Raw genomic sequence first — 9,172 nt, forward strand, 5'->3', positions numbered from 1 at the left:
TGTACTTTGCTCCCAGAGCAGAACGTCCAGGGGTTTGTTCCAAGGTATTTTTGCCAGCTGGTCACAGTCAAGATGCATGAGCTATCATGGTTGAAAGGTTTTCATCTGAGTGGAAAGGATGCGATCTTTGGAAAAAAAATATGTGTGGGATGAGATGTATCATTAACTACAGATGGCTACAGATATGGTTATACATAACTGTCCACTCTGAGGTTAGTGGTTAACTAACTTAATGATTATAGTCAACACATAAAGAGTATGACTACATTGTATTTTTGCTGTGTGCCACATCATGAAGCACTGAACTTTGTGTGCTGCTACTTACCAGCTTATATCTGTAATGCTAATCTGCACCTATACACATAGAATCACAGAATCGTCTAGGTTGGAAGAGACCTCCAAGATCACCCAGTCCAACCTCTGACCAAACACTAACAAGTCCTTCACTAAACCATATCACTAAGCTCAACATCTAAACGTCTTTTAAAGATCTCCAGGGATGCTGACTCAACCACTTCCCTGGGCAGCCCATTCCAATGCCTAACAACCCTTTCAGTAAAGAAGTTCTTCCCAATATCCAACCTAAACCTCCCCTGGCACAACTTTAGCCCATTCCAAGTCTCAATGAAAACCATTCACATCACCCTGGCTCAATAGCTGTTCCACGGTCGTCGTGCCCACATAGGACAGACATCTCTGTGGCTGGGCTCACCAGCCATCCGCATCATGCACATTATATGTCACCAAGCTATGTAAAAGCAATATCCAGGATTCTCATCCTTGCTATTCCCAACACATATCCAGATTTGATCATCATGCAATGACTGCTGCCAGTGCAGCTAGAAGAATCTGGTTGAGGAATTACCCCTGAAAGATCAAAGGTTAAGTCCTGTACTGGGCTTTGGCTGGAGTCCTCTCCAGGCCCTTGGGAGTCAGAAAAGATTTTTGCCTCTATAAAACTAGAAATGGAACTGCATCATTGTAGCCCAAGCTGACTAGCAGGGGGCAGAGCTTACAGGTATGTAGGTTCACACCTGCAAGCCTCTATTGCTAGGTAGTGCCTGCCCTTCAGCACCAATGTACTCCTTTTCCAGCTTTTAGCTCTGTGGAAGAGGATGAACATTTGTAGAGCGTCACTCCTGCCCAGTCTTGCTTATTGCTGGCCAGCCAGTTTCCACAATAGCACGGCCACTGTCTGTGTGATCATCATGGACATCTCCTGCCACCATTTGGTTGGCAGTGGCGACATCCCCAAGAACAGGTTGACTTTCAGTCACTATCAAAATTCATAGCAGGAAAATCAGCAATATTTACATTTTCACCCACATTATCCCCACCTAACTGATAAATTTGTAAGGTCTCTCAGCCTCACTGATTGCAATGTGAGATTCATTAATACCATGGCTTCCATCAGTAGCTGGGCTTGTGAAGATGTCTTCTGAAATTTTTCAATTTTTTTTGAGAGAATGAAGCTGGAGGTCTATGAAGGATAAGCTAGGTGCTGATAGCCCAATACCAGTTATAGCTGCCTACTGCACCTTGTCCACTGCTGCTTATTAGCCTCAGAAATACCTTCCCAGAGGCTTCCCACAGCTTACATTTAGGGTTAAGAGCAGGAATTCAGTGTCAGGAATGCTATATCATAGCAAATACTAGTGTAGTCAGCAGAATTATAGAAAAAGAGAAATGGTTTCTGCATCCCATAGGCATCTTCTTGCTGAGAATGAACTGCCATATGCACAGTAAAGGTGAGGGCCAAATCTCAAACTGGCTGCTCTCTGGCATGCAGAACTCAAGTTTTTTAGCATATTATTTGGTGGTTTTAATGAGGAATGAGTCCATCTCAGGGGTTTCCTGAGAACAGAATGCTCTGGGAAAATCTTGGGATTGTTTTGAGCAGGGAGAGAACAACCCTTGGCAATTTATGTTTCTCCACAGTCAAGGAGTGCTCCACCACAGAGATTTCCTCCCAGCAGTCCCACAGTAACTCTGAAGCAGATTGAGCTCCACTGTCTCTGACTACAGCTGAAGAGAAGAGTGGGGAGGCAGGAGGAGATGGTAAAACAAATTGCCAGATTGACTAGGTAGAAGTACCTTTGGTGGCCTGGTGCTCGGGGAAAGGAATGCCTGCATTTTTGTGTATATTGAAACGTAGGAAATGTCTGTTTGTAGTGTTATTACAATTGTTACATGGAAAATAAATTTCAGGGAATAATTTCACTAAAATCTCTAGGTGTACAAGCATAGCTTTTGTATTGTAATCTCTATGATCTTAGAAAATCTTTAAAAGAAATATTTGAAGTTTTAATCTTATTGTTGCATTTTGTAGGAGGGAAAGTTCAGTTTGCAGAAACATGCAAGAAGATATTGGAATTCAAGATAACTTTTTTCTCTCAGATGTTATGGCTTTAGATGTTTTCTTTTCTTGGCCATGTATCCACTTTTTTGGACAAGCCCTTTGTTGGTATGTTTCAAAAAGGTCTTTGTAGATCAGCTTATTCATTTCTTCCATATTCTAGTGTATTTTTTAATAATTGTCCTTAATTTTGTATTTGTGGAAAAGCACAGTTTGGCATTTGTTTTTCTTCTCAATGTAATGCAGAAATGGATAAAAGAAAGGTGAAGTAGAGGAGAGAAACACAGAAACAGTAAGACGTATCCCTAGTATGTGGAGTTTTTATGTGCCAAAAAGCCCAGAACATAACTTTTAGGCAAAAAGCTCCCCAAATCCACATCGGGTCAAGCATTTATCCGAAGGGAAACTTGAAAGATCCCAAAGGTCTCTTTTCAGAATTGAACTCTTTTATTTAAGCAGTACAAAATCTGTTACATTTGAAAAGATAAGGAAGCCCTTCTTTGATTTGCCCAAGACTTAACTGAGTTGATTAAACTGTGCAGAAATATACTTTTTAGGATGACATGCTGTTTTTGTTAGGTTGTCACTTATTAACACCTAAGTGTTGTTTTACTGTGAAGAATAATGTTATTGTGACTGTTTTTATGACCATTTTAATGTGACCATCTAAAGATAAAGTTTGACAAGTGGTAGAAAAGGGTAAGCATTAGCAGATGTCTAAATCAAACTACATAGTCTTCACTTCTATTGTATAAATCTCTTTCCATATTTAATATTGGCCAATATGTTACAACAGTATGTTTCCTAGATAAAAACCAGTCAGAAAACACAACCCTTCAGGCCTTATTTAAATAGAAATATGTGAGGTAGATTTAGTAGAATAGAAATCCAAGGTCTGTGTAATTTAGAGCCCTGTGTAATTTTCCAGTTGTTAGATCACATGTGGTTCTCCCTCACAACAGAGTGACCTTGGTTAGATTTTGATATGGCAATAACTGTAGGCATAAAATATAAGAAACTCTATGCCCCAGCATTTCTATAGAACAAAATATACACATTTTACCATGATTTCCATCAAAAAATCATTTTTCCAGCATTCATTACATTAAAAATTCATCAATTGATTCTATTTGCCATATGATCCAATATATTAATATGAGCAAGGAAATTACAAAGTAAATTATAAGGTGAAAAGTAGGATCTTTTTACAACATTTAGAAGTCCATTTGCAGCTGACAAATTCCACTGTTTTATGTTCTTTGTTGATGTGTCTTGAAGGGATTAGGAATGCTGTCTATCATCTGGACAGTTTAACAGGTACTCAGAAGTTGTGCAGTCAGATTCTTGTTTTCCTAAATTTCATTTATATTATTAACGAGAAGAAAATTACATGATTAGCTGATTTCTGAGCCAGTAACCCTCTGCACTTAAAAAGTGTGATAGCTCCCTCTTCACCAAATGAATAGAGGAGTCACATTGCAAAAAACGATGAGATGTACAGCTATCATGGAAGCAAAGAAGCAACCACTAGAAGTCTTCAGAAGCAGGTATGCTGAAGTAGCATTGTGCAGCAACAAAATGTTCACATAGACATATGGAAATCATGCTGCCCAAGCCCTCCTCCAAAACTTACTCTTACATGTCACTTGAAAGGTGGAGAAAACAAGTCTGAAATAGCCAGTTAGTGTACAAAGATAACAAAAGTTTTCACAGTTGCACGTGAAGTAGCTGTTTCATGAGTATGTCACTGTTGTGATCTGTACAACTTGAAGCATTCCTGGTTTTTAAAAAAGAGAAAACTGGTTAAAAAAGGAGAAAAAAAAAAAAGCTATGTTTCTGGTATTTTCTCCCACCTTTTCTTCACTTGAGTGTCACCTCTGGCATAGGACTAAATAGTGTAAAACCTGATATCTCTTTTTAAAAGCATTTGCTAAAATTAGACTTATTTGGAAGGTGCAAATGGGAGCAGGATAAAAGCTCCTATTCAGTAGGACTCATAAGAAATGCATCAGAGTATTGTTGGGAGGGAGCATACCAAAGTATCTTACAAGTTGTATTTACGAAAAAAAAAAAAAAAAAAGGTTAAGCAGTGCTAAGAATAGAAAACATGTTTCTGTTATTGTTGCTGGATCATACATTGTATAAGGCAGCTGCAAGTCTTCACTTTGAACAATCCCACACCCTTCTTCACCCTAACTACCCTTTCCCTTCTCATGGAAGATATTATAACTTGGCTAAGAACCTCATTCTGCAATACTAAACTAACCCAAACTCAAGGGATGTTAAGTGGGATGTTTAAAGCGGTCAGCACTTTCCAGGGAGTGTGCAGCACCTTACAAGACTCAATCCTGAATAAAAGGCACTTTTTCTTCTCTTTGAATAAGCTTGCAATTAGTACTTATTTTCTGTGACAGAAAATTTCGGAGTTGCCAGCATCATTTTTATGATATATACGGTCTTTGGCAACTGTACCTTTTTACCAGCAGTTTTACGTAATACCTCTCACAGCAAGTGCTTGGTGGCTGAATTTCACCCTTCAGCCTTTGCACATTATGAATCACAACAAGTCTGAGCTTCTCTGCATCCTTATGACTTTTTGGGCAGGGATGTCAGTAGTCTAAGTGCTTTTGCTTTCTGTTTTCACTCCACGTCAAAAAGGAAAGAAAAAGGGGGAAAAAAATGAAGATACGGTATTTATTTCCTTCCAGGCTACCTTTCACACAACCCAGCTTTAGGCCCAGGACCCTAGTGGCTGGGCTGGAAAGTTTCCCAGGTACTCAGTGCAGGCTGCAGGGATCCATCCAGTGCCCCTAAAGCTTGCTCCTGCTCTGACTCATACTCTGAAGGAACCAAGAGAGGAAGACCATCTACAGCAGAAGCCTGTAGTATGAACGTCCCATGTACTGTCCCCTGTAGCTTAAAAGAGGAATGACATCCATTCACCTCTTGTGTTATTGCTGGGTCACCCTCCAATGAAAGTACTCTGATAACAAGCTAGGCAAGACTCGGCATCAAATTCAGCGGGAAGCCTTGCAAGCTGGAGTGACAGTGACAGTCTGAGCCGCTTTTGGATGACCTTCACCACTTCCAAATTTCTCTGAGAGGAGCTGGCTCCCACATTGCACTGCCAGATCCACCCCCACCCTCATCCATGAGCATTGGTCCCTGCGGACAAGATGACTGACACAGCCTGCAGAGGCTAGCTATTAATGTGCAGTAACACTTCTGGCTTCTATACCGGGCATGGGAAAGTCCACGCCGAATAGACCGATGTGTTGGAAGTGTGCCTAGCAATACAAAAAGCCTTAAATTTCTGTTAGCTTTTTTATTCTATTCTATTTTTTAGCATTCTTGTTTTTTTGGCAAATTTCTGTGTACTCTAGTGGTAGATTTTTCCCACAAAACTGAAGAGTTATAAAAAGTGCAATGGGCAGGAGCTGTACCTGGTCTGATTTTCAAAGGCAGTCAGTTTTCCTCACTAATATCTCAAGGCAGTGACTGTGAATCAATAATGTTTTTTGTTTGTTTGTTTGTTTTTTCAAAAAAAAAGGTGCCAACCTGCTTGTATTTCAAATAATTTGTGGTAAAGAGATTTGTGGTGTGTGTTATATAAAGGTGGAGCTCTGAATGGCAATTTGGTTCCTGGAGTTTTTGGCTGTTGAGGAGGGGAAGTCAGAGCCTCACCTGAAAAACGAGCTGCAACGTGAGCTCAACCTCTATGAGATATCAGGGAATCTGCACACAGGAGATGTTATTCATGATTTCAAAGCAGGAAAAGCAAGAGTCTGTATTCACAGAGCAGAAACTTCTTACAGAAATGCGAAGCTAGTTAATCAGCTACTGGGAACTTAAAGGCTTACTTACTGCAGATTTACACCCAGGGAGCTGGCTGCCATCCAGGTGACACAGGAGAAGAAAACTCTGCTCTAGTGATGTGAGCAAACAGCTGGCATTTGGCAAGGAAATTTTGCCAAACTCTCAGAATCAAATATTTTCTGTTCCAATACAACGCCTCCTTTTCACTGACAGGGAATGGTCAAATGCAAATTTATACGGTTTTATTTTAGAAGTTATAAGTAGTTTGGTATGGTTGTTAACTTCCAGTTGGAGTCAGCGTCTGCAATTTACCCGTTCGGTACACTCCTGAACCTGGAAGAGTTCAGAATCTATTTTGAAGCCATTTGGCAGGAAGCCACTAGAAGAAAGATGGCCACAAAAATGTCTCCTCTGCCACTGAACCTCCTGGAGTCCCACCACTGTGGAATGACAGCAGGAATACAGAAGCATCACACTAACAGGGCCAAGGTTAGTCATAAAACAAAATGTACAATCTGCAGCAGAATTGTTCCTTGTGCTTTGAGATAACCACGAAAAAAAGCCCTGTTTGGCGTTTTTTGTTACATGTCTATCGACGTTACTGTCCTTCAAAATAGCACATTTCGGGAGAAGTTTCTGTAAAGATTAATAACCTTTTTTAGCATCTTGACTTATTTCTTAAACACTACTAACAGTCACACAGCTCTGGGTGCATTTGGATGGTTACTCACCTTGTTTCTGCATTTCAGTCCCATTCACATTCACAGATCCCACTGGCTGAGTCAGATGCCCTCTTGTTTTCATTCTTTACTTTGTTCCCTCCTCTCTCCATACCCTCACACATTTCCTGAGTGTAGGGTCTCTTTCTTATGATGCGTTTCTGAGAGTGCCAGGCCCTGCAAGACAAGCGACTTTCCAGATACTCCAGGGCCTGAGGTACACCTGTTCCAAAGAGGTGCAGTCCCAGAGGGTTCAAGATTTACAGCTCAACACATAAGTGGTATTTAACAGTTAAAATAGACGAACATTACCTTATAGATTACAAAACTCATTTCTTCATAGGTGGCATCAGGACTCTGCAGATACAGCATATATCATTGCAGATCTCCTGCCTCTCCTTCCTCACCACAGCAGAACATTTTTTTGACTCCAACAGCAATCCTTGGAGCAATCTCTCTCCTTGAATATAGTTACTTTTCTGACTCAAATGGACTGGAAGGCTTTCAGCACTGGGGTTAATAGGTCACGCTCTATATTAGTTCTGACAGTGAACAGAGATGAATCAAATTACACCGCAAAGAATTGCTCTTAGACCAGTACAGCCCAGCAGTCACCTTCAAGGGTGCTAAGTTCTCAAACAGCTTTTAGAGCTGAGCTGCTAATCCAAATAGTTATAATGTTGTTACAGCTAGTTTAGTTCAGTTCTGTGTTGCATGTCTTGCTTCTTGGGGTAGTACTAACACAATCCATTTTTGCTTCACTCCTTCTATTGGGAAGTAAATCCAATCCATGTGTGCTCATTCTTATAAAAAGCATACATAAAAAATAAATATGAATTGTCTCTAAATCCTTGTGCTTAGGCCTAATGTTTCCCAGGCAATGTTACAAACATAGACAGTGCTTTCCAAAACTACTTTAGTAATTAAAAATATATTCACCCTTTCCAAAAGTCAAAGGACTGAAGGGGACCTTCTGGTTCATCATGCTTAGCCCCCAGCTATTGTGAACTACTCTATTATATGGTCTTCACATATTCAGCTAGCTCCATTTTACAACCAGTTCCTTTATTTCCCCCTCTCCACGTCACTCTTATGAAGAATTAGATACTGACTCATCTGTCCCAGCCAAAACGTATCCATGGGCCGCTTGTGCCAAAGTGTTCTTTTGCCAATCTAAACAGTTCCTCTCTCTTCACAAAAGCTACCCTTTGAAATATATGCTGCAATCATATATCCCATCAGCCTTCAATTTGCCAGGATAAAACTCTCTTTTGGAAGTGCTCATGCTACAGATTGCAGCGTGGTGTATGTACACCACAAGGCAGCTTTTGATGAGGGCAACCTTCCTGTGACAGCTGGCAGCTCTGTGCAGCCTCTGACTAAATTTCTCTTTGCAGTTTCCATGTATTTAGTACGCTTAGTGTATCATGTATCTTGCATCATCTTTTTAACAGATGCAAAAATCAGCCAAAGAATAAAAATTATGATGTAAATTTAGATATATAACACGAATATGCATATACTTTTTCATTTGTGTGCAAATAAAGTTCTCTAACCAATTAAAATGACTAAAATAACAATTTGATTACTATGTGAGTGAAGATCCATATAGAATGTTGCAAATCAATGTGGATACTAGGACAAGCAAACTTAATCTGGAAGATTAGAAAATTAGTGTTGAGAAAGTTACCAACCTGAGCTTTTGTGATCACAGTGTGAGGGAAGCTTTTCCATACCCATATTTGAAGCCAGGATTCAGTGCTTTCTCCCCGACAGAGAGCTTCTTCCTCCTGCATAAGTGGTTACAGTTGTGAGTCAGCTCTTGGGGACACATTCTGCCCCTGAGTTCCACAGAGGTCCCTACAAATGTGAAATCACATCATTAAGGAATGTGCATCTGTTTGTACTGCCATAGATAGGAAATGTTCCAAATTAAGCCTTTCCCTCTGCTATTTGAATCACTGGACATGTTACCTTTAACATCAGTACAGCCTGAGTGACAGAACAAATCTTGTAACATTACCAGAACCGTGTCCTCCAGCATTTCAGTGCTTACAGCTCTGAACTGAAATGAGCTTCTTCTACTTCCAGTCACAGTTCACATCCAGCAAAACATTTTACTCAGACAAATAGGCTTATTTGGTTAAAACAAGCACTCCAAGCTCTCCCTAGAGTGTCAGGTCTTGTATTTGTTCCTGAGGCCAGTACAATCTTAGGAGTTCACCGGAGATATCAGATTTATGAGTAGGAGAAGATACGGCACCTCTAGTTTCTCAGCAGT

The 9,172-nt window shown here is 40.2% G+C and overlaps 1 long non-coding RNA gene across 1 annotated transcript; it reads right to left on the reverse strand.

The window, feature by feature from the left end:
* Positions 1 to 2,784: 2,784 nt before the first annotated feature.
* On the reverse strand, positions 2,785 to 8,940 carry LOC308194958. Its single transcript, XR_013951101.1, has 3 exons — positions 8,586 to 8,940; positions 6,904 to 7,068; positions 2,785 to 3,708 (listed from the first exon to the last, which is right to left on the reverse strand). It is a non-coding gene; the product is annotated as an uncharacterized lncRNA (long non-coding RNA).
* Between the last annotated feature and the right edge of the window lie 232 nt (positions 8,941 to 9,172).

This window comes from Anser brachyrhynchus (genome assembly GCF_964034855.1).
Source record: "Anser brachyrhynchus genome assembly, chromosome: 4".
Lineage (NCBI taxonomy): Eukaryota > Metazoa > Chordata > Aves > Anseriformes > Anatidae > Anser > Anser brachyrhynchus.